This window comes from Fukomys damarensis, unplaced genomic scaffold (genome assembly GCF_012274545.1).
Source record: "Fukomys damarensis isolate Sample0158 unplaced genomic scaffold, DMR_v1.0_HiC HiC_scaffold_16, whole genome shotgun sequence".
In the NCBI taxonomy this organism is placed as follows: domain Eukaryota; kingdom Metazoa; phylum Chordata; class Mammalia; order Rodentia; family Bathyergidae; genus Fukomys; species Fukomys damarensis.
The window spans coordinates 109,846,600-109,873,335 of NW_022900928.1; the positions used below are offsets into that span (position 1 = coordinate 109,846,600).

At 35.9% G+C, this 26,736-nt stretch overlaps 1 protein-coding gene across 14 annotated transcripts in view; it reads left to right on the plus strand.

The window, feature by feature from the left end:
• The window catches only part of Map2 (microtubule associated protein 2), a 202,984-nt gene that overhangs the window by 54,377 nt on the left and 121,871 nt on the right, over positions 1-26,736 (plus strand). For 4 of the 14 annotated variants that reach the window (XM_010616061.3, XM_019206324.2, XM_019206322.2 and 1 more), the window contains exons 1-2: positions 12,438-12,822; positions 13,099-13,158. The exons of 1 other annotated variant lie outside the window; for it this stretch is intronic. The gene's annotated coding sequence lies outside the window, so the exon portion shown is untranslated. Of the gene's footprint in view, positions 1-12,435; positions 12,823-12,979; positions 13,021-13,098; positions 13,159-26,736 lie in introns of those variants that run through there. 9 more of the 14 variants (XM_033764594.1, XM_033764593.1, XM_033764596.1 and 6 more) reach the window with 7 other exon arrangements.

Below are 26,736 nucleotides of genomic sequence, written 5' to 3' on the forward strand. Positions count from 1 at the left end.
ATATACACACACACACACACACACACATACCTAAACTACAGGTATATCATGGTCTCCAGTATCACAGTTTCATCTCAGTAGCGATGGGGGGCAATGTCAGGCTCTGACGTCCAAACCTTTCCACAGGCACAAAGAACAGAATCCTCATAATCCTCATTTTTGTGGTCTATGATCAAGAGACTGAAAGACCCTTTACTTGCTTCACATTATAGGACATAATTTTCCTTGCTCACTGCCACCCCTTGGTAGCGATGCCATTCTGTGTATGCTTTTCAGCAAAGTCCTGTGCTCCCAGAGTTCAAAGCTTCTGAAGAATGCACAGAACACCAAGATTCTTCTTGCCACAGTGGACTTGTTCAAGCCGTCTGCTGTGAGCCTCCCAGTTGGCTTCAGTTCTACCACAAGCTAGGCCCTTTCTGCAGGCTCACTGCTTGGCCCCTTCACTTGTGATCATTCCTCATAGATACACTCACTATTGAATATGTATGTAAATCTGAACTTCAAACACTTTTGCATTAATGGTGTTTCAGATTGGCATAACATGTATGGGGAGGAATAACAAACTCAGTGGAAAATGTCAAATTATATTATGCAATGAGTTATGTCTGGTTTTCTTTTAACAGCTCTTTCCAGCTATAATTTTTTAAAAATTAGGTAAATAATTCCAAAGTTGCTTCTCTTTTTCTCACATTTGACATATAATTTTGTGATATTTCTCTCTTGGACCATTAGCTTTTTGTTAACTAACAGATATTATTAGGATGTTTCATGGAATGTTACAAATCCATCTTCACTACCTCAAAACATGTTTCTTGTCAAAACACAGCATTTTGCAATGATCTATACACTCAATCCAAAAGTCAGATTAAAAATTTTTTTCCTGTTATTTGCCTACGTGGAGTATTAGTATCAGGGTCTCTGGATCTAAATGATATCATCTTGAATCTCTTATCTGGTGCACAGACATCTGAAAAGAAAATTATTCTAAGCAAGGATATTTTTATATAAGCAGCCAAGCATTTAACCTAAAGAATATATCCAGCGTGGTGACATACTTTTTGTCTCACACAGCAACTGCTGACTGCACCTCAAGACCATAGGCACATTGACGGTGACATTCTCTCTTTCCAGGATAATCCTGGGGATAAGATGGACTTATTTATGCTGTTGATGAACTGATGAACAAAACTCCTTTGCACATCGTCCATACCTATGAGTCCTGGGTGCAGGATCAATGTCTGAATTAAAATGCTCCCTGTCAAAAGCTTGGGTTGCCTAGCAAATCCTGGAGCAGTGCTGATTGCAGGTGGTTGGTGAATATTGATGCTGTACATGATTTATAAAACTGTAGTAGAGGGCATGTGAAACTCAAGATTTCCTTGGAACAATGTCACTGTTTAAAAAGTCCTCTCATTCAGACACAGCTGGGCACTCAGTAATGCCAGCTACTCAATAAGATCTTTCAAGAGCCTCAGCCTGCTTCACCTGCCAGACGGGCTCATGAGTTTGTTAATGAAACCCACTTGGCATCTGAAGTTCTTCATTCTCCAGTGCTTCTCTGCCAGTCCCCCTTATTTTTGCTTTGCCTTCTGAGTGTCTCAGCTCAGGTATATCGTCAGTTTTTATTGACTTCCTTTTAATCAGATTTATACCTGATGTTTTTGTGTTGTTTTATCATCCTTTTAATCCCTGCCTGTTTCTTAGTTTTCTCTTTCATACAGTAAATTTCTCTTTCGTCGCACTTGCCTTTAAACTGAGTGTTCTGAGTGCCATTTTCTCAAAGTTTTCTCTTTATCCATTCTTTGGGCATTTCTTAATGAACACTCCAGATCCCCTTCTTTCACTGGCCCATCAATCAATCATATACTTTATTGAACAGCCCCAAATTATAATAAATTATAAAAAGATTATAAAAAAAAACCTTCCCCTCTAGAAAAAAACAGTCACTGAGGCCTCTCTAGCTTTTTTCTAATATGTGATAGATGTACTCCCATGTGTTGCAGTAGAAAATATCCACAAGCTGGGCATTTGATTGTCCTTACTTTTTTAGATCTACAAGATTAAAAATAAATAAGTACAATGCTACATTGCCATGCACAATGACTGTTTTTCTACTCACTTATCTTTCTAGTTTTTTCTAGGTCAGTCTCCACAAATCAGATTAATGTTATTATACACAATGTAAAAATAAGTATCAGTTATTAGAAAAAGAAAATGACATAAATATCTGGATTTGGCCCTCAGCTAACATGCAACCAATAAGTGTAAAAGAAAGCTTGTGTGAATGATTTCTTTAGTACTTGCCCATGTTCCTCATGATGTCAGGATGAAAAGTAGGAAGAATTGAAAAGTAAAGCAAAAAGAATGGAAATAAAACTCAAGAATATGACAATTTTAGGCTGGGGATTTAGCTCAGTGGTTCCACCACCTATCTCACAAGCACAAGGTCCAGAGTTTGATCTCCAGTACAGAAAAAAAAAAAAAAAAAAAAACAACAAAAAAAAAAAAAAAAAAAAAAAAAAAAAAAAAAGGAAAAAAGAAAAAGAATATGACAATTTTAGAAAAAAGGGGCGTGGTCCTGGGGATGGAGAAATTTCCCAAACAGATTCATTAGGCCAGCTGCTTACAGTAGTGTTATTTTTGCAGTTTATATGAAATATGTTTCAATGTAGATGATAATGTGTAGAAAAATGTTTGAGTTTTTAAAAATAAATAAAACATACTGTTGCCTCAATTATATGTTTACTACTACAAGTAAAATGAGAAAAGCCATAAAGAAATGGAAATGATGTCAATAATACAATGCAAGGTCATAAATTGAATCTCTCAAACCAACCTAATGATGCTGCTGAAAGGGAATATTCATATATAGACATTGATCATGTGTGATTTTTTAAAATTTAAAAGTCAGCAGGGGTTTTTTAAACCTAAAATTCTTTGTTACTTAGAAAGGTAGTGAAACATGAAACATTAATAAAAAGAGTAATCCTAGTTGTCATCAAAGTCCAGTTTTCTTCTCCAATGAGGAATTTGATATCTACCATCTATCCCTTGATTTTAATAAATGTGACAATTTGGGACATTAGTACACATTTAGAGGTACCACTGAATGTCTTAAAGTGTGTTGTAGTTCACTTTCATTTTAAAATATCTGTAAATACTTGTGTAGCCATCAATTCTCTCATTTCTGTGTAACCCTGATACAAGGAAAGACTAGAGGAAGAGAAAAGAGAGGGACTAACAAATGACATATGTAGCTGCGCATGGAGGGTTCTTGTCTGTATTGTTCCCTACTCTGAAGGCTGGACAGAAGGATTGCAGGTTCTAGGCCAGCCTGGGCTACTTAGAAGACTGGCTCAGAAATAAAATGGTTAGAAGAAAGCAGGGGAAAATATATGAGAAAATGAAAAAATGGAAATAAAGTGTTTGTAAATGGGAAGGGGAGGAGGTGAAGGGAGGGCAGGGACAAGGGGAAAAAATGAGAACCAAGACCTGGCATGTAGAGGTACAAGATCCCAATAATGAATGTAATTGTACTGTATACCTAGAATGTACCAATAAACTCAATGAGAGAGAGAGAGAGAGAGAGAGAGAGAGAGAGAGAGAAGAATGCAGGGAACTGGTGATGTAGCTCACTGATATGGCACCCCTGGCTTTAATTTCCAGTAACAAGTAAAAAGAAAAGTACATATGCAATTCATAATGGCCACTACCGTAGTACCTTGCCTCCTGTACAGTGAGAATAAGTTTGAGCTTCATAAATTTTGGGAATGCAGATTTCAGCTTTTAATGAAATGTTAATATATATATATATATATATCTTCAGAAATATATATATATATCTTCAGATAATATATACATCTTCATGCTACATACAGTGTGTCATTTATTAAACCTTCACAACAGATATCTTTCAGTTTGAAAAGGGAATATTAAACATTAAAGAAATCTCTGTGGGAGATCTAAAAGGAAACCTTTTCAGAGTAACCTGGTAATGGGAAGGTTAAAGACGACTTCATTCCAGGATGTGGTGTTTGCTGACTTCTCAAGTACTGCTTGACTCCTTACTCTCCAATTCTGTGTTGCCAAAAACTGAAGGAATGACAAGATTGGAGAATGCTGAGATAAATTCATCTTCAAAGCTTAGAAAGCAAATAAACAAAATAACTCTGCTTAGCAAATTCAACACAAAATTAGGAATTTAGATCTCATACCATGCATTGTCGCTTATGATTTTGTAGTATTTGAGTATGTGCCATCCTTTGGCCTTCCATTAAACTGTAAGTGAAAAGAAAAAATATGAGAAAAGGAAAAAATGGAAACAAAGTCCTTGTAAATGGGGAATGGTGGAGGGGGTAAAGGGAAGCAGAGGTATGGGGAAAAATGAGAACCAATGATACATCATGTAAAGGTACAAACAAGATCCCGATGACAAATGTAACTGCACTGTATACCTAAAAAGTACCAATGAACTTAATGAAAAAAATTGTAATAGCCCCACTTGTGGAGACTTGATAAGTGAGGGTTCATTTCCTGCATCTAGGAAGATCGGCCAAGAAACTGATGACTCACGGAGAAGATTGTGCTTGACACACTACTAGATGAAAATTTTATCTCGTGAAAAAATTTCCACACAATTTTGTCTATCCCTTTTGCAAATATGTTTTGCCTATAGATTAGCCATATCTCCAGCAGTGAAGGAAACCAGCTTATGTCAGTGTATTTAAGTTATTGGAAAGATGGAAATAAATTTGCACATTGCATTATTAAATAACAATGGTCAGCTGAATCCTTACGGAGCAGGTAATATTTTATGGAAAATTTGATGGAGAGAATGGAATTATTTGGAAGGAAAGTTATTTGGAAGGCATGGTGGCACACGCCTATAATCCCAGAACTCAGCAGGATGAGGTAGGAGGATCTCATACCTCAAATTTAATTATAAAAAATTTTAACTTATACAACACATGGATTACATAGCCTGACATTGATACAATGTTTTCTGAGGTGATATTTAAGATTCATCATGTTAGTTGATGATTTTTAACTCAAAATGAAGGCAGTGATTTTTAAGACACATTACTATTAGCTGTACTTCAAAAAATATAGATTTATTTTAACAAGATGTTTAAAAACATAGCAAGTTCCGATTATCAAACAATGAAAGTTCTTTAAAAGAGGTGAATGTACATCTCATTCAAGTCTATTCTCTTTCAAGAATAGAACAGAAATATTGAAAATAAAAGTACAATGTCTCCCTCAGCTACAGAAATGCTATGTTCACAGGTGTATTATTTAAATCTGAATTTATTCTGGAAAGTAAAAAAAAAATCTGTGTTTATAGTACTATCTTTTATGCACAACCTATTTATATATGTAGTCTGTTTTATAATGTAAGAGTCTTAATTCCATGTTTAATCTTTTCTTTTCTTCTTCTGATATCTTGTAAGTGTAAATGAAAAATTGTTAGTTTAACTTATCTTTTTCTTTTCCGGTATCTTTTAAATGTTAGGCTGAATTACAAACTAATTGACTCTGAAGTCCAGGGATTGAATTCCTCTACTACTTTTCAGCTGTCTGTCCTTGAGCACCTTACTAAAGGTTAGGACCTTGCTCTTGTGAGGCAGGAGGCAGGGCATCACTTTGCTACAGCCCCTGCCTCCTAGTTCCTTAATAATAATATACAGGTATATAATTCTCAGAATTGTTAAAGAAAATAATCTACTCAGAGAAGTTGGCATATGATATATGCTTATCTGCTTATATGTATCAGAATTATGTCTTATATTTTTCAAATTGGTCAATAGTATATTCAAAAACTGAATATAAATAACTGAAAATCAGCCCAAGGCCACATATCATCTATCGCAGTTTTTTTTTAATGTGTGTGTGTGTGTGTGTGTGTGTGTGTGTGTGTGTGTGTGTGTGATTCCAAGAAAGGAAAGAGCTTTTGTGGCATTATGTGCTGTGAAAGTTTTGGAAGCCATTATGAAAGATTCAGAACTTTAAATAGATCAAAGAGGAAGTGTAAGCTTGGGTTGGAAAGGAAGATGAATCCTGAAATAAACTAGCAAGTATGGAGGGTATTGATGGGCAAGGATTTCTTGTGAAAGGCATGTATTGAAAACGTTTTAGTCAGGAGTGGTGGCAAATGCCTATAATCTCAGAACTCAGCAGGATGAGATAGGAGGATCTCAAGTTTGAAACCAGCCTGGGGTACATAGTGAGTTCAAGGCCAGCCTGAACGATATAGCAAGACCTCATCTCACCTCCTACCACAAAAGGGAAACATCTTAACTGTCCATTATTTTGTTCTAACAGTGTACTTCAACAAAAATTGCCACAAGTACTTTTACTACTTGATATTCCTAAAATACACTTTTTTATTTGCTTGTTTTAATTTTTATTCACATTGCCATTTATTTGTAAGGCCTATGTAGAATGCCTTCTCCCTACTAGGGAAATTATACTCCCTTACATTTTGTTTGTTTCTTTTTTTAATGTACACATGGTCATCTTATGGATTTTATTCACAAAGTCATAGTTACATGGCATATTTGCAAAATATCTGATCATACGAGAACCCTTTGCATAATATTCCCTAAAGATTCTAAAACGTATTGTGGAGTTTCCAAACCAATGATAGCACACTATTCATAGAGATTGTTATAATTATTGAGTACAACATACCAGAGTGCACACATCTTTATTCCCTGCCCAGCTCCCCATGTCACTACTGCCCAGGTATGGAAGACGTTAGACTGACTTCTTCCCGGTAAATGCCGTCCTCACCCTGCTCTCCACAGAGGTAGAAGATATTTTTACTGCTAAGTACTAGTTTGATTTGTTCTTGAACTTCATACAAGTGGAATAATATAGTATGTCCTCACTGTATCTGGCTTCTTTCACTCATAATTATGCCTGTGAGATTCATCTATGCAGTTGCAAGTAATAATAATCTTTTCCAGTGTGTGTATGTGTTTGTAGTAATCCATTATAGAAATACATGATGACCCATTCTGTTGAGGAGGATTTGCATAGTTTGCAGTGTCATGCTGTTAGAAATAGAGCTACTAAGGACGTTTTTAAGTGTGTTTAGGTAGACATAAGTACTCATTTCTCCTGCTTATCTACCTAGAAGTTGTATTGCTGGATAGGTCAGAAGGTGGACATGCAGTTGTTAAATGTGGCCAGGCTTCTAAGTGGTTGCATTAATTTACATCCCCATCAGCAATGTGTAAAAGTTCCACTTGGACTACTATTATAGTTTTCTTTTCAACTCTCCGAAGAGCATTTTATTCCCAAAATAGATTTTAAAGTATAATGAAATTATGACTTGATGGATTTAAGTAACAATTATTTTTTATTATTATAATTCATGTCATTTTTTTTTAAAAAAGGACTTCATAAAAAGTTTAGTTCCATTTATTTTGGGGAAAGTATGTGAGAAGAATAGAACTTTAGGCTCAACTACTTCATCAGCTTTTAAGCAAGCTCTTTCACTACATTCTAGTCAAACTTTACCACCTGACCAAAAAAACCTATTTCTCCCCCCCATTTCCATCATCGTATTGGTTTGTCTTCGATGAATGAAATAAAAACACTGTTAAGATAAAGAAAAACATGTAAATTAAAGATAAAGAAAAACATGTAAATTATTTTTAAACTACTTCGCAAAATTTTCCAGTGAAATGTGAATGTTCTGAAATTCATCTTTCCCACTGCAAACCAAATCTAATCAAAAAAAGAGTTAAGATGTCAGATGACTGCCAGTGACCCCTGTGTCGGCCTGCACTTTGCATCTTTATAAACACATTTTATTTCTGATTCAGTCTTCATCTAAAGTATCTTTAGTAAAGATACTGAATATTTTTGTTTAACATATTTACTACTGGGTTATACGTGTAAGAGGTGGTTAAAATAAAAGCAAATAAATAGAACATGGAGCCTGGACATTATCAATGTACTTTCCAACTTTAAGTAAGCAAATAATCATGTTCAGTGGCATAAATCTAGTGAAAATAAACAAAAGGTTGAATTCACAATAAGTTAATACTAGTTAATGTAGTTTACCTCTAAACATAAGCAATTGAACTTGGGGAAGGAGGCAGGTGATTCTAGATTCTACTTTAGGCGTAAAATTTTTGAGCTTCAGTAATAAATTTCTCCATCATCACCTGTTCAAATCCTTTACATGAGTTTCTCAATCTATTGTTGATCTTTTCATTTTTTAAAATAATTGATAATCACTATAGTTTGAAAGATTTACATATGTTTGTCTTTAGTGATTTTCTTTTAACTCCCAGCCAGCTTTTCATCACATAATTCAGACATCCTTTACAGCATGTGTGTTTCATTAATGTTGCTACGTTAATCCACTGTACTCTTAAAAAACAGTATTTTACGCGTACTACCAAAGGAAACGTTATTTTTAGGACTTATTTTCGGATCCTCAAATAAGCCAAAAAGCCTCATGGCCTTAAAAAAGTCAACAGCTTTTGGAACTGTGCTTCTAATCATTTGTAATAATCTAAAAGGCACCATAGACTAAGTTTGAAATGGTCATATTTTAATTAGGGGTCATGGAATCCCATGTATTGATAGATACTCACATGACGTGAAATTCATTGTTGTAACATGTACAATTCAACCTATATATTCTTTTATAGATTCTCTTAGTATTAGGTTAAAATTTATGTGATTGTCATTTTGTAGGTAAAAAGTAATAGAATTTTAGCATTTCATGTAATTAAGATTGCTAATTCTAATTATGACTCTTGCTTCTGCTCTTTTTAAATATCATAATATCCTTTTGTGGACCAACTTTGTTGAAGGAAAAAAATACTGTCTCTGTATTAAATAAGGGAAGACAATGTTTGGTGAATCTGGGTATGGTAATAATTTTGCAAAGTACTTACACATCTTCCTCTTACATTAGAATAATTCAAACTCAAGTGTACTAAGTGCAAGTGTAATTATTATTTCTATTAATTTTAAAGTACACATATAGTATTAACAATCAAATTTTATTTTATTTTTTTAATAGTCAAATTTAAAGAAGCAGTTCCAAAGTATTTTTGCTCTGAGGCAGCATTAATTAATTATTCTAATTTTATTTTTAAGATCTAAAATTAAAATGTAGGATATTTTACCACCACCAGCAGGCAAAGAAGCTCTTTCTCAATATTTAAGAGCTGATAACCCTATGACAGAATGTAAAGAAAGTAGGAGAAAAACCTCTATTTTAAATAAATTTTTATTTAACAGTGGAAATTATGAAAAAATACTGATTCCATTAAGGCGGTTATAGTAAAAATAAAAGTATAAGGAAGATTTAATATATAAAACAAGGATATTGATATGGAATATATAAAGGCTTTCCTTATATTTAAACACTTCAATTCATCCACTAATGTCATTTTCACATTCACCCCGTTTAAAACATATTTTTGAATTACCAGAATGTTTGAGGTACTGTTTCCAGTGCTTTGGGTACCTTAGTGCCCCAAACTGCCCTTGCAGAACTAGCAGGAAGGAGGTAATACAAATAAATATAATTAGAAAGATAATTCATGGTATGATAAGTGCTATGGAAAAATGTAGCATGAGGCGAATGGGCTGTGGGAAGGGCAGTTTCAGGGAGGCGCTGCCTAGGAGGCCCACGCTCCCCGGAGGGAAGGGAAAGATGTCTTCCTTACTTCTGTGTTCCCTCTACTGCCACTGAAGTTCCTTGAACAGGAAATGGTGTTCTTTTTTGCTTTCCAATCATATCACCTGGTAAGTATCTAAAGTAAATGTGTATGTCCCATCACAATGGGCTGCATGAAACTTCAAGATGACGGGAAGCCATATTTAAAATAGGAAGGGGAAAGAAAACAGCACAGTTGTGGCTCACAGGCATAAATATAAATATAAAAAAACCCAGAAAGTCACAGAAGTCTCTAGATTATTTGTCATCTTTTTTTTAGAATATAGTTTTCTTCAGGGCAAGAATTATATTTAACATATAGTGCTTACTTCATATTGGAAACAAATGTTAAAAATATATCAATTCATTTACATTTATTGAACCAGGTGCCCCTAAATATTAAATGATTTTAGAAATGAGTCTTATGCATCACTTTTTGTGCTCACAAGTGAACAGAAAACAATAGATGAAAATGAAACATTCACTGTGAGAAATAAACTTATTGTCCAAAATCACTGAAGAAAAATAGATATTTTACAGAGTTTAGAATGATACATTTTAGAGGGAGAATCTTAACCTATATGTAGGATTCACTAAGTAATGAAATCTCTTATAAATATTGCCAATGACAATCATGTATTTTTAGTGTGATTTATTTATTGTTTTAGCTGAGGTGAAAAAGAGATGGTGGTGGCTGCAGCTAATGTGTAGTAGAAGAAAATTTTAAATATGTGATTCTGTATATCAATTAATATAAAATCAATGAGTCATAAGAACTGAATATTGGAGGGAAGATTTATTTTTTGATCTCTTTGTTTTGGTGCTGGGGAGTCAACCCAGGATCTTGTGCACACTAATTACACTAATTACATGCTTTATCATTGAGTCACACTTCCAGCCCTGAAGCAAAATAAAAACAATAGAGCATCAAGGTCAAAATCCTAGCCACTACTTGTACAGAGTAGTCCAATTTTAGTAAATATTGCGCCCTCCAGTGGCTGTTTTTGAGTCCCCCACCAACCCCTCAATTTTACCGGGGCTTTCAATTTTCCAGCTTCAATGATTTGGATAACCCAGGGAAGGCTCCCATTCGCTGTATCTAGGAGAAACTTTGGGAGGCTGGTTCAATTTGATTGTCCAATTCCACGCTTGCATAGAAAGTGATGCCGGTAAGATGAAGTACCTTGTGTAGGATGATAAAGTCCAGGCTCCACTAGATAGGCCTACAGAAGGACAGTCTTGCTTGATATATCTGATTGCCACACTAGAGATGAAAGAAAAGTTATTGACATCATTACCCCAGATTTTTCCGACCTCAAATACAGTCCAGCGCCATGTGAAGCTAAGCTAGTTCACAGAATGATTGCAGTGTGATTTAAAGAGGAAGATTACTGCTTTAGCAAATGAAAGGTTTACAAATCCATAGACAAAGGATGTGTCTGGAGTCTGTTTTGTCTGCAGCTTTGAGTGTGAGGAGAGAGAAGAGAAAGGACGTCTCTTGGTTGGAAAGGGTGGTCAGTGGACAGTCAGACAGCCGGGCCTGATTCATGACCTCATTCACATTTGGGCCTCAGCTTTCTCACCTGTGAAACAAAGGGACTCCACATATTCAGTATATGTGCAGTGGCAAAGAGAAGCAGGATCAAGCTCATACCAAAAAAAAAACCACCCAAATTTAATATTTATGAAAGCAAAATAAGCTGCTGATCTTAAATCACTTTAACAAATTCAAAATATAATATAAAACTGGCAGAGATATTTGTGTTAGGAAGGAAAAGAATAAAGCAGATCATCTTGTCTCTAAATTTTCTGTACTGTAGCCTCCTTCCCTCTCCTCTCTGGTCACCCTTTTTTTTTTTCCTCCTTACTTTCTGTTTCCGGTAACCATGGTGATACTCTTTCCCAGTGCAGCTGGCCCTTTTGGTGCGCATCAAATTTTACTCCCATTCATTGGTGGGGCACTAACAATGCCATAAAATTAATTTACCTTATTAGCATTTTTCTTCTTCCCTTTTTGCCAGGAAATACATTCGGGGAATTATCCTACACTTAACCTCCCTCTATAAGGGGCACTGTAAAACAGGGATACTCAACTGTTAATTTCAGTTACTAACATGAAAGGGATACTGATTATGCCCATGATTCAGCTCTGCCTCTGCTCTCAGGGACTGCTAAATCCCAGCACTCAGCCAGTTGCCACTTCCTTTTGCTTTTGTATGGAAACAGAATAAAATGGATTGCCCACTGAAATACCTATCAACCCTTAGATTCCTAACCTTTTTTATTTTTGTCCTTGCTCCTTTGTAAAGAAAATATTTAAAACTGCATACTTATCATACCTCCAAAAGGATTGAATTTGCCACAGGAAAATGCACATTAGCATATGAATGTCTTATTTGTATTTTGGAATAAAAATTGTCAGTTTATATTTGGAATATGATTAAGTGATATGCAACAGTTTTTAAAATATTGCCATTGTCTGCCAGTGACAAAACATAAGGCTCTTCTGGTGTCCTTCATGGAAATAGTAAAAATTCCTTAAAATCATCATTTATTCATGTATAGTTTGTGTAGCTTAACTTGTTTGTAATCTTATATGCCTGAAGATTGTCTGTATTTAAGCACTCAGAGCGCATCTGTGTGTGTGTGTGTGTGTGTGTGTGGTGTGCATGCCTGGCATTAACACAAAGGAGACCAGATGATGACATTCATAGGCTTATAGATTCGGCTCCTGGGGACACACTTGGATGGAGGCAATTAAAATGCCTGTCAGGCATTTGGTACCAGGACCTCCCTATGGCAAACCGCTAAATTGGAAGCCAAGGCTGTATCCTATTGTCAGTGAATGATGGCGGAGCTGAGTGGCTTGTCATCATTCTGGAAAATTCTGAGGCTAGTGAGCTCTCTCTCCCTCTCCCACTCGCCTTATTTTCCTTTTCGCCACTGCGGGGACTTTTTCTAATTTGCAGCCTCCCTTTCCCTGACACACACAGACACGAGCTTGTGGCTTGCAGACTGCGTCTGTCTGGAGCTGGAAAGCCAGCAAGCCAGCCTGGAAATAATGCTCCTGGAGAAGAATTCTGCAGCAGTTCTCAAAGGCTAGACGACTTGGGGGTATTGCTGCAGCTGTGCTGGTAATGGTTTGGGGCTTTACGCTTTTATTTTGCTTTATTTTTTATGTGTTTTTCAAAGGATCTGCTTTATGTGCTCTCACAGTGAGATGCTTTAAAATTCATTATTGAGCTTAAAAATTCAAGTATTGCGTTTTTTATACTACAGATATCAAGGGATAAATTTATTATCTGGATATAAGAGAACGCATTTGCTTACTGGTGAGTCGCAATTTTTGATATTTAGTTAACAAATCTATCTATATGTATGTTTTTTTTTCTTTTGTTTTGTTTTGGTAGATTCTTCGGCTTATCTCTGAGGAAGCATTGTTGGGAACTACTCACTCAGAAAATTAAAAGGTACTGCTTTTTTGGTTTAGCTGTTTAAATGAAAGAAAATCAGGGAAGAATTTGAATGTTTTATTTCAGTTAATCTCTTTATCTTTGGTCTTTTATCTGTAAGCCTACATTGATTATTGTCTGTAGCATGTGCAACTTCCTATGCAGATAAAACCAATACCCAAGGCTGTTTTGATTAGAAATTTTCTGAAAAATTATGTATTTTTACCTATGTTACAAGTCATTAATGAATGTTAAGATGTCTGGTTTATTTTCAGATTTTATTTATTGTGATTTTTTTTTAAAGTCCAAAATGTTTATCTACTTTAAAATGTATAAACTTGAACTTAGGAGTAATGTTTTAGGGAATAATTTTTACCTGCAGATTTCTTACTGATAAGTGATTTTTTTTAATGGGTAAAGGAAATGGCTTGCCTTTTCCAGGCAGAATGAGTGAGCTGTGGAGACGAAAAGCCCAGGAATGACTCAGTATTGTTGAGTTTTACGAATAAAATATTGCAACTTCTTCACCTATGTTTTTTTCTTCAACAATTTATATACCTAAAGGCCAAAGCTGTCAGTTCTTAAAAGAACTGATTTTACATATGCCTTATTTGGAATTGACAGCTTAGAAACTAATCCTTCATCTTACCACAGAAGCAGTTGAATCCATTGATCTGGGCCTTATGCCTTACATGAAAAATATTAATTTTAAAATTCAATTTCAAGATAGATATTGATTCAGGAGGGAAGTTATGGGTATTTTTTTAATTCTTTAACATTATGTTTGACTTAAGTGTATGTTCGTATCAAATCCTTTATTCTTAATTTTCCTTTTTAAAAAATGGAAGACATTTTCTGCCTTGCTGAGATCAATAACACTTTTTCAACCTTCCCTCGGTATCAAAGTAGGATTTCCTCTCAAGACTATCCAAAATATGTCATATAGTCAGTTTAGCTTTATTTTTACACACTTAAAAATGATTAGTGCTCAACTACTGACCCCTAAGCACGTATGAGTGTACACCTAGGGGTAGGAATATTTGGACCAATTGAAGGAGAGTGATACATTGTCCTTGGTTAATTTTCTCTGCGAAGTATAATCATGAAAACCTTAATTTATTCATTCCACGAGCATTTCTGAAGAGCTTTGCTTCTGAAGAGAGTTATTGTGGGAAACAGGGAAGGGACAGATGACACTGTCCACAACCTTACCCAGTGTTGGCAGCATCACACAAGATTTTTGAAAAGGAGGATGAATTTGCTAACATAAATCAATGTATTCTCAAAAAGGAAGTGGCATTCTTTCCGATATTGAACACCTTCTAATAGGATAGTCCTGGAGAAAGGTGAAATTATATTGCACTGTTCATCAAAAATGATTCAGTAGAATCATACAGCAAATCCCCCCAAAAGACTTACTAATCCTTCTGGAAATTGTAAAACCCTTGAGACCATTCTTCTTTCCAGGTCTCACTCCAAGTAAGTGAAACATTTTACGTTTGGTGAAAGGAACTATTTTCTACCTTTTGTAATCTAAATCCATACAGCATACATTTTATGGTCTGATTCCTAAACTTCAGACTCACTTAGCAACTTGTTATATTGATTTTAACCTTTAAGGTATTTGTTCAAATTGGAAAAAAGATGAAATTGGTATTTAACTTCTGAAAAAAAAATGTCTGCAATGCATTGTCAGTAGAAACCAATGAGCTCTGTTGCAATTTGAGAGTGGGAGAAGCAGCATGTGATCTAACCATGTGGCTCATGGAGGATACATTTTGTGGGACCGTTTTGAAACTCATCCATGGTGTGCTGGCAGACTGTGTGTAATAAGAACCAGCTTATCCACGCAGTCTGTAGGGAGTCAAACCCAAACAGAGTGTGGCTACTGAACTCTAAAAAAGTCAGCTGTCTATATTATGTATTTCCAAATAATCATGTTTGGACATTAGTTAATTCTTTACTGTTTTTTAGTCACGTTTTTAGTGCATAGTGCTCTACCGTAGTAGATGTTTGGTGAATTTTAATTTAATTACTTAATGGATAAATGCATTCATCAGAATTTTCTTCCATTATTTTTGTTTGCTTGCCTTTCATGATAGGATACAATGTAAAATAGACATTTAGTTCTGTTTTTTAGTTAAATGAAATGTTTATTATAAGTTTTTAAGTAATAATAAATAAGTAGTATGGGGTGCAAAAGCAAATAAAATATGTTTAGATAGTTCTCCAAGTTCTATGGAAAAAAGATTTGTCTTGATTTTAGAGTAAGATGGAAAGAATTTCTGAAATGTCCCATCTAGGGGACAGTACCAAACTGCAGCATAGGCCTTGCTTATGGATGCTCCCCAAATGCTACTCCCAGCCTTGGCATTGTTGGGCTTGTGATATCTTTGCCAAGGTTTTGCTACAGCAGAGGGGACAAGGTCTCTCTCTCTCTCTCTCTCTCTCTCTCTCTCTCTCTCTCTCTTTCTCTCTCTCTCTCTCTCTCTCTCTCTCTCTCTCTCTCTCTCTCTCTCTCTCTTTAATACTGTGAAACACTAGAAATAATGTCATAGTTACCGTAATGAACATAATGTCATACTTACCATAATGAATTACCATAATGTCCATAATGAATAACAAATCATTTAGGTTAGATAGATATTCATTCTATATAGTTAAAGAACATATAAAGAAACTTCTTGAATCATATTAGAAAATACCATTTTGTCTTGTTGTCAATTGTTTTTCAGTAATAAAACCGCATATGTTGTTTTAACTATCTGCTTGACAATGGCCTATGCTCTTAACCTGTGTTATCTGATTTAACTCACCCTATCATTCTTGGAGGTAGGTATGGTCTGCATTTTAGAGATGAGTAAACTGAGACTCCAGTTGGGCAGTTAACCCAAAGGCTGACTCCAAAGCCCTCATATAAATGACCAAATAATACATTAATTTTCTAGCATAATTTTTGGCATGTAATCATTTTCTTAATATTAAATTTGTTCTACTTACTGCAGTAAGGTTAAAACAGTATATAGTATTTATAAAACGGTATACATATATATAGTATTATGATTATTATGTATGTGAAGGCACATTTAAAATGAACATAACTCCAAATACATAATTATATTCAAACTCTGACAAATTATCATGTGTCTATATGCATGCTTAAATATATAGATTATATACATATTGAAAACCTTTATTTACAAAGAGGAATTAAGAATGAATGAATTCATAAAGCACCTTCTAAGACATTACCCCGGACTCATGTTGTCAAATATCATAATCTATATAAGAACATTAGAGAATTAAAAAATTAAATAGCACAATCTCATACCTCGTAAAGATTTTTAAAAATTAAAATAAAAGCAGAAGTTTCAAAATCCCAAAATAAATAAACATGCAGGAAATAGTGTCTTGAACAGTGTGAAAATTCCATTCAGAATTGAGACTGACCCGGAAAAGTCACTCATGGTTCCACAGAGATGTGCAAGAGCCCCTCTCGCTATAAAGGAGACGATACAACAGTACTCTCTTAGCCAAGCCGTGTGCAACAGAGTGGGAGAAGGAAGTAGTGCAGGCCCATTGGTACCATAGGCGAGGCAGGAGTCATTTCTTGAAGGACTTCATTGCCAGGAAGGATTACTAGTAGTGAAGAAATAACTTCAGAGAAAAGGGGAAGTCATTTATATGAAATTTAGGAATGATCAGAAGTACTGTATTCAAGGAAAAATAGTGCATGGAAGAGCAAACACCTTTAGCAAAAGAATCAAGGAAGGAATGGGCAAGCTTGGGAAGCTGGCTGAGTCTCCTTTATACTCTGGAAGGCTGTAAAGGGCAGTGGAAGGGAAGGAATGCTATTTCACTGTGCCATATGAGATGGTTGTTTGAATTCATGAATATTTCATTCAGTTATTCAGTTCAACTTAATACATTAAAAGAGAACTTTAAGGGTCAAGTTAAGGAATTGTTTTTAATTCAATGGGAAGTTATCAGTGGTATTTTTGAACAGGAGATGATTTTGACCAAACTCTGTGTTCAGATGATTTATTTTGTAGCTCAGTGTGAGACCAATTAGAGTTGTAAGTGAGAGTATGTTGCAAAAAGCACCATTTTGGATGCTGTAACAGAATAATCGAAGATAAACAATAGACTGTGGGATGATACTGATTGTGGATATGGAAAAAAGTCATAAAACTGAAAGGTGTTTCTGGGCTGAAGTTCAGCTGGGGAGTTCAGCAAATCTGTACTGGCAGAAGGAATGAAAAGTGGAAGGACTCAAGGGTGAGTGTGACATTTGAATCTGATGACTGGGGAAACAACTGAGATGAAGGAACATGCGGGCTGCTTGAGTCGAGAGGTCCTCTTCTATTTTTGTTATTTCTTGAGTTTCTCCTAGACTATCTGAGACATAGTACACAGCCAGGAAGTAGGGGATGAATGAGTGAGAGGGCAGTAAGAAGAAAATGAAGACGTGGGTGCGGATCACAACGGCTGGGTATGTGGGTGGTGGATTGAACCAGGAGACTGCAGCTTCATCATGAAGGTTTAAGTTCAAGGCTGAGGAGAAAGCTGGGTGGGCAAGGTTGTGGGCGACATTACCGAGAAAGATGCAGAGAAAAGGGCGAGAGGAACACTCTGGGCAACACACGCATTACAGATGCATAGAAAGGCAGAAATTCAAAAACAATTGAAGGAGGAATTTTTTAAATACAAAGAAAGAAGACCACAGCCAGTGTAACAGAAAACAAAGATAATGCTCATATTCTCCAGAATTCCTTTCATCCTACTATATTTAAATTTACATACTCAAGACCAGGTGTATGTGTATGTGTGTGTGTGTGTGTGTGTGTGTGTGCGTGTGTGTGTGTGTATGAACATTGCCTTTTTCTCACTCAACAGTATCTTAAACATCTCTTTACATTATTGACCCACCTGCATAATGTTTTCTCATGTGCATATTGGACATTTTTATGGCCTACTGTTTCCAATTTTTCTTATTCATGATAATGCTGCAATGGAATACATAGTTTGTAGTTACTTTTATGTAACAGTTCAAATGATTTCCTGACAGTGAAATCACTTCATTCTATAGTATCAAATTCCTGGTAAGATAAAATTTAGTGGTTTCAGAATGAACCTCGACTTTTCTCCAGGAAAAATCTGAGATGATCGCAGCACCTGCCATATGCCAGACCATGATAGGTGCTTTTGTTATCACTATTATTCTGATGTAGATTCCATTATACCCACTTCGGAAATGAAGAGACAGAGACCAAGAGTGCTGTGCACAGTTTTGGATTAATTTTGAATCGGAGTCTGACTCCATACTAGTCAAATTGTGGGAACAGATACAAAATCTTTTGAAGTAACGACAGTGCTTTCTTTCTTTCTTTCTTTTTTTTTCTTTTTTTTTGTACTTTTTTTTTTGAACTCGAGTCCTTGCACTTGCAAAGCAGGCCACCGAATCGCTGAGCTAGATCCCCGACCCCTGTGAAGTAAATGAATAAAGCTGTGGAAACAATAAAGAAATGCACATAAGCCCAGGACTCCAACAAAATAGAGATAAAACATGAAAGACAAAATGGTACTGGATTTTTGATGCTTTTTAATATGAGAAATCCCATAGCAAAAGACGGGCAGATTGAGAGGGGTGCCATATATGTGAGCAGAAGAGGGACATATTTAGAGCACCAGGTCCTAATAGAGAGTGGTAAGGAGTATAGACAAGGATATTGGCTTGTCAAGAAAAATGCACTGACCTTACTGATCATTGAAAAGAAAAGAGAATTTTCAACTTGTAAAGAAAAGATGTGGTGGGTTGTATATATCATTCTGGCCTTTTTCCTAGATGAGTATATTTATTGGACATGAAATTCCATGCCCTTTTCCTATCCTCATAGGACTTTCCTTCTTAGGGGGTTAATCGTGGATTACCAAGTAAATTAATTACTACTCAGTCAACTGTACAGAGAATGGATTAAAGAGTGGGTTAGATGCTGAGGGATTTACTTCTCAAACTTTAAGGCAGAGAAGAAACCACTGGAATCTTATTGCGATGCGGATTCAGCATCAGTAGGTTGGAGAGGGGCCTGACGTTCTGTATTCTGACACAACCCCGGGGCATGTTGAACTTGCCAGACTGTGTGCTGATTCACAAGAGGTTAGAAGGCTAGTACCCACTCCCACAGAGATCTGATTAGATCAGTTGCTATGAGCAAGTCCAAGTGACTCCTTGTGTAGGAAGACTACATACTCTTAAACATCTCTGATGGTGAGAGGGAGGGAGGGAAGGAGGGGGAGTCTCTCTTTCTAACAGCTTTTTCAATCCAGCCAGTGTTTTATAAAAGATCCATAAAACCAGCTCTAATGAGCTAGTGGCATTTCATTCTTTCTGCCTGTGCTGCGTGCTTATTATAGCATATAATAAATTCCTGTGCTTCAGGTTTGAGGATTTGATCCTATATAACCCTGTGCCACTTTCTTAATTCTCTTTCTTCCTTCATGAAATTTTTGAATTTTTAGCCTCTTCTCTACCTGTATGTTCAGCAGGGTACTGGCTTGCTAAACTATCAGGCCTCAGCTCTTAGCATGCCCAACCTTTCTTGAACAGAGCGTCTGTGTCTCCATATGCCATTCTCTTCCATTCTAATAGAAGCCTTAAGCGAGTCTGCTTTCAACCTCAGGAACTCTGAAGGGTCATCTCTCATTTAAGAAAAGCATTTTTCCATCACAATCGTCTCTCTTAGGTAGACTATTTTGGTTGATGACAACAACCTGCAATTCTTTGACGGATTCTTTAGAGCTCTACAGAAAGGTACACGTGATTGTAGACAGCTGAATGTTCAGAAGTTTAAGTGTTTGTTTAAGTGACACACTGTCAAGAGTGATGTCATTCTTCTGTCTTTAGTGCTAGGCTATAACTCACATTCTTCCTTTTAGCTCCAGGTACTTGGGCACACTGACCTGTTTGAGTCCTTTCAACCACACATTATAGCTGTAAAATACCCAAGAAAATAAGAAATCAAGTAAATGTAGCATACTGACCCAGCAAGGAAAAAACAGGTTAAATGTACATGAAATGCCTACGACATCCTCCTCCCCACTAGCATTCGTCCTTCACTTAAAATGCTAGTTTTATCTCTAGGCTATGTGATGCATGGCTGCATCTCTAACCCTAGCACTGTTATTTTGAGTTTGGTGTATGTGTATCCATCGAGTGGACAGCAGTAATATCCTGAGAAATTTCAAATTCCAGTGAAAAATCGAATTAATGCCATACGAACAGAAGTTACATTAATAATCACATTTTTTCAAGAACATTTGGGAAGCGTCCTGGAAAAGAGAAGCCACATCACAGGGACCTTTGCGCTCTTATGCTGTGTGCAGAAAATGCACTTGATGTATATGTTGAATTAGAGTAAAGAAAATAAGTGTAATTGTGTGTGTGTGTGTGGCCCTAGTCTTTCTAAAATGGACAATGCTAGTTTTCTTTGCATAGTCTAACTGGATTTGTAACACTTTCAGAATTTGATGCCATACGCATAAGTTTTTGCCATTCCTTTAATAATAAGCATCTCAGGGTGGCATGGGATCACCTCTGCTCTTCGTGACACCAATTTTTTCATTCTCATTCTCTCTCTCTGTCTTTCTCTCTTTTTCTCCTCCCTTTCTCCCTCTCTCCCACTCTCTCACCCTCCCCTACTCCAAAAACAGTTTGAATCAGTCTTCTTTTCTGTTGACTCCATTCAGGTCTGCCTCAAGTGATTTGAATTAACCTTTTTTCAGAATTCATCTGGGTATTAATGATTGTGGATTATGGCCATTTAAAGAAGTGGGATGTGCATTGATCTACATCTGGCAACTGTTAAAGCTACTCCATTTAACATAGTACAACCAAAATATATGTTTTGTATTTATAGAAACTTTAAAAATGATATTTCTTCTTTAAAAGACCTTGCATTTTACTTCTGCATTGAACAAAGGTTCAATTTAGTCACTTTACTTTAAAAATATTTTCTAGCTTATTGCATGATTTTCTTATAGAAAGATTCCATGGTTATGTACACATAAATAGTAACTATTCTTCCCATTTAGCACTTAAGAGCCACTGGTTAGCAAAATTTTTAATATCTGCATAAGAATTTTGTGATAGTTCAGAAACATTGAGTCCTGGACCACTGTGGTGTGTAACTATTTCATGGCTAGGAAAAATAACAGCTATCCCTGAAATAGTTTTAAATATTTATAGATTAAAGGAAGATAAGACTACTTATATCACAGAAAATATAATCTTACTGATTTTAAAAAGTACTTAACAGAGGGATAAATGAATAAGAATCTATTGCTCAAATCTTGCTTTCACAGAACTTTAAGCAAGTGATGAGGAATTTGGTAAGAACCCACGAAAGCAAAGAAAACTATCAGGGCTTCACAAAGTCAGATATACAGTGCTGCATTTTAAAAAGCAGCCTTGCAATTTTCCTATTATTAGGAAATTTAAACTAGGAGTGGTAGTGTACAAGGTGGTACTGCAGTCCCGGCACTCTGGGAAACTGAGGCATGAAGGTAGCCAATTCAAGCCCAACCTCAACAACTTAGTAAAACTCTGTCTCAAAAACAAACCCAAACACACGTGCATATGTACCTACATATGTAAAAACTGGGGATGTATCTCAGTGCGAAGGGCCTGGTTTCAATCCCCAGGAATCGAAAAACAGAGGCAGAGGAAGGAGGGGGAAGGGACGAAAGAGGAAGGAGGAGAGGGAAAGTTAAAAGAGCTTACACGGGAGGAAATATGAGCTGGAAACTATATGGATTCTACTTCTGGTCTAAATTGTAGAAATGCAAGGGTAGCATACATAAAGAACATGATAACCATAGCAGTCACTAAAGTCACTGAGTCAGGATTGCAGTTGAGGTTAGATGTCCCAAGGCAGACACCAATGGCATAGGGCCCCTGAGGCCATTCTTCTTGTAGTGGCCACCTCCTTCACATTCTTCTCCAAACCCCCTAGATGCTTTCATCTGCTTTCTCTGCCCTAGACACCATCACCACATCCATCTCCCTGGTACACTATAGCACTCTTTCTTGTTGTTTCCATTTACTTCCTCTTCAGAACTCTCTTTTGATCTATGACCTGGGCTGGCCAATAAATATGGTAGCCACTAGACATATGCAGTGGTTTAAATTAATAAAAATGGTTGTGGTAAGCAGTATGCTTCAGTTTTTAACTTCAGACATCATCTATTGACTTCCTACAGTAAAAAGTGAGAAATTCAGTACCCAAAGACAATTTCTCCTTCTACACCTCATGTTTGTTAGTAATTATTTTTATTTTTATATTATCAAGGTTTATAATGTCATATTCTGTTCCATAACTACAGGTAATTTTGTTTTGTTTATGTTGATTCAGAAAATGTATTTCCTGTTCAATCAAAAACTGTTAGTTGAACCTCTGAAAGGGAAATGTAATCTGTGTCTCCCAACTCATCTGTTTTTCAAGTGAAACATCCTGAGTGTGAAGATCCAGTGACTTTGATGTCTTTTCAACTAATATTTTTCTTGTGAACTAGGCTCAGCTTACTTTTTCTACCATGCGGCAGATAGTAAATACTTTTGGTTTTGAGGCTCCTATAGTCTCCATCACAGTGACTCATCAGCTTCTGCTATAGCTTTAATGTTCACTATTGTAACACAAAAGACTCTATAGATAATGATTATGTAAATAGGCATACTGTGTTTCAGAAACACATGGTGCATTTGACCCATGGGTGATAATGTCCCTACTTTTCCCCCCTAGGTGCCCTCTCTCTCTCTCTCTCTCTCTCTCTCCTTTCCATATTGTATTATCTCATCTCTATCTCTTACTGTATTTCAATTTTGTTTTACTAAAGTTTCTTCTAAAGCCATTTATTCATATGTGGTCATTGATAAATTTGATATATGCTTCAAACCGTGTCATCATATGGTATTCTGAGTGATAATTTCATCAAATATACAGTTTTACTCCACTATATTTTAGCATCTAGTGATATCGATAAAAATGTGTTCCATTCTTTTATGAAAAACCTTGATTTTTTTTTTTGTCTTTACTAGGTGTTGGAATTCTTATCATTTTAAAATGATATGCCTGGATAGCAGACATATCATTCATTTATCCCATTTGGCAAACAGACCACTTTTAATTGTGTCTTTTCAACTCAGAAATTTTCTCTGCTTTCCTTTGATGTTTATGGCTATCCTCACCCATGTCCTTGTTCAGAGGATTCCTATTGATAAATGTTGGACCTCCTGAATCTGTCATGCATCTTCAGGCAAATATTTCATAAGTTCCTTTTCATTTTTGCTTTGTTCTAGGAGGTTTAGTTTTTTCTTTTATGATCTGAATTACCAATTTTTCATTTAGCCCTGCCAATTCTATTTTTAATCAATTCAATTAAATAATTAATTCAAATTCAAGTTGTTTAGGTAGCCATCTATTCATTTCCAAAGATTCTTCCTTATTTTCTCCTTGATGCTTTTCCATAATGAATTTTGGGGAAGATGTTCATTTTTAAAGTAATCAACATTCTTTGAGATCTAAGAAAAAATGCTTATAATTGTAAGTTCTCTCTTTTCCCCAGAATCATCACTCTTTCATCAAGTCATTTTTAAATGTACTCTTAGTGTTTATGCTGTGGATTTTTTATTTCTTGATTTGAAAGTTTTTTAATTATTTTTCACATTTTTAATGAATGAAGAAATAAGTCAAAAGACATAGGTAGCTGCTGTGAGGTCATATGAAATTGTGTGAGTCTGAATTCTTCCAGCAGTGAGGGCTGAGGGCCAGTTCTGGGAGGACCAAGCATCTCAGGGAGAGCGAGAAAGTAGAGCTGGCAAGTGAGTGGGTTAGGATCCCCACATTTCCACAATATGCTTCAGCTATGTATGGATTTGCCTTTGTTAGACCAGCTCCCCGCTTTCATTAAAGACTAGTTCTCGTTTTCATCCTCCGGGAAAAATATTTTTCTTGCCTGATGAAAATGTAGTAGGAAGGGAGAAGTGCCTTGATTGTCCAGAATAGTTTCTCTTTGGGGAGTGGAGTGGTGCTGTGTCATGGAGTGAATACAGGGCCTCTCAACATGGTAAGCACATGCTCTACCCTGATCTACACCTGCAGTCCTCTTCTGAACAAGTTGCTAGTGAGTTGCTGTGACATTAGTCCCACAATACCCTTAGACTCTAAATTTGGGGTTTCTGCAGATTTTCTTAAGATAGACTTTCTATTAAACCAAGTGCTTTTGGCAGCAGTTTGGATTTTTTTTCTGTCCCAGCCCATCTGCATTTTGAGGTCTAGAATATTGACAAGATTTTTGTGAAAGTTACACTAGTTTTTAGCACTTTTTATCATCTTAGTGATAATTAGGAGATAGAAGTGTGCATAATAAAGTCTTCTATCACTGAATATACTTAATTTTCTAATTCTGAGTATCCATAACACCATCATACACGAACGCACAGCACTGTGTGTGTGCGCACGTGTGTGTGATCAAACCTCGAGCCTTTTGCATCCTCTCTACCACCGAGTTGCATATTTAGTCCCACACGCACTTTGTGCATATGTTATTTCATTGTTCTGTCTCTAATATTTCTTAGCTATTTAGAAAAATACTTCCCTTTTATGGGAAGTATTTTTCCCCCCTGTTAGGTCCAAGTATGATCTGATTTTCAGAGTTGAGATATAACATATGAGTACATGTTGTATGATGTAAAGTAGAATGCAAATGTCATGTGACTTTCTTATGGATCTAAAGTAATCAATAAATGCCAACTTGAAGATAAACCAATTCCTATTAGCTAACTCAGTAGGAATGGCAAAGTAACCTTAAACCGAGTCAAGTACTAATATTTTAATGCAAAAGAACTAGCAATTTTTTTTTTTTGGTACTGTGGATCGAACTCAGAACCTTGTGCTTGTGAGGTAGGTGGCAGAACCACTGAGCTAAATCCCTAGCCCCAAGAACCAGCAGTTTTCATTAGTAGTAATGTTGAAATAAGCAGCTGTTCAGATGTTTCACCTAATGAAAAGACAAAGATAACAGCAAACCAACAATGTCATTGATAAATTAAATCAAAATTAATGTAAAATGTAGGTTTGACATAGTATATATGACTCAATATGTGTGATCTTTTTCATGGCAAATTTGAGACTATGTATGTTTGGGGTTTTTTTGTTTTGTTTTGTTTTGTTTTTGGTACCGGGGATTGAACTCGGGTCCTTGCACCTGCAAGGCAGGCCACTGAACCGCTGAGCTAAATCCCTGGCCCAAGAATATGTATGTTAATAATGAGTACAATAGGGCTGGGGATTTAGTGCAGTGGTTCCGCCGCCTGCCTTGCAAGTGCAAGAACCCGAGTTCGATCCCCGGTAAAAAAAAAAAAAAAAAAAAAAAAAAAAAAAAAAAAAAAAAGAGTACAATACAGTGCTGCTAGTTAGTTACCACAAAACTTTTATTGCTTTATCTGGTCTCAGGTAATTGAAAGTTTTCCTGACATTGGTACATCAAGTACTCAGTAAAGGAGAATTTAAAAAAATAATAGAGTAATGATAAAGTGGCTTAATTGTAAAAGTTGAAAAAATATGAAGAAGCAATTCAATGTAGAAAGGAATGTCACAGCAGCCTTTAACTTCAATGGACTATAAACCATTTGTGGATGATAAAAGGAATATTTTCCCTGAATTTTTAAAACACAGCATCTTTACTGATAGCTGGAAATAAACTAAACATACATTAAGCAGACAAAGTATAAAATAAATTCATGTGAATGTATACTGAGGGATACAACTCAGCATCTGGCTGCTAATTCATTCTCGTTTTCTGTGTGCATTTATTACCTTCTAAAGTTGAATGTTTGTAAAGGATATGTCACCAGTCCTAGTTAAATGTTAATTAATCTGGTGACATAACATAATTTAAATTCCAGGCTTTGCCCAATGGAATGCGAATAAAATGCAATTGTTTGTTTTTATGGCTACTATTAAAAGAAAAAATTACACTCAAATGTTGGTATAGCTGAGACTGCTTTGTAGCAGCAGAAAATGATATTTATTGATGGAGAAACTTTGTGTAACCAGTCCAGCAAATTTAGACTGTTACTAAGAGTTCATTTTGATGTGCTTTATTTTTCTACTTTTGTAAAGGACCAGCACAAATTATTTTTTTTTCTAATCTATACCTAAATTTGCCCATAAATAATGTAGTACAGATTATCTTTGCTCCTGATATCCATTCTTCTTTCTTCTTCAGTAATAATACAACCTCTGCTTCTGTGAGGTACAAGGGCATATGGCCATTTACAGTCAGAGCCAGAGCCAGAAGTCCACCTCACTAGAAAAAGGAGTGGCCAGTAATGTATAAACAGAAGTTGTGTGTGAAACTTATATCCACCACTTACAGTGCCCTTCATCACTCCTTCTAACTTTCTGCTTCCTTTCCAGTCCTGAGTTACTTTCCTTGGGACTGCTGCATTTTTTTTGGGGGGGGGGGATCAAACTCAGGACCTTGCTCTCCCAAGACAGGCAGTGAGGCACTGTTTTTGAGGGAGGGCTGGTACCTCCT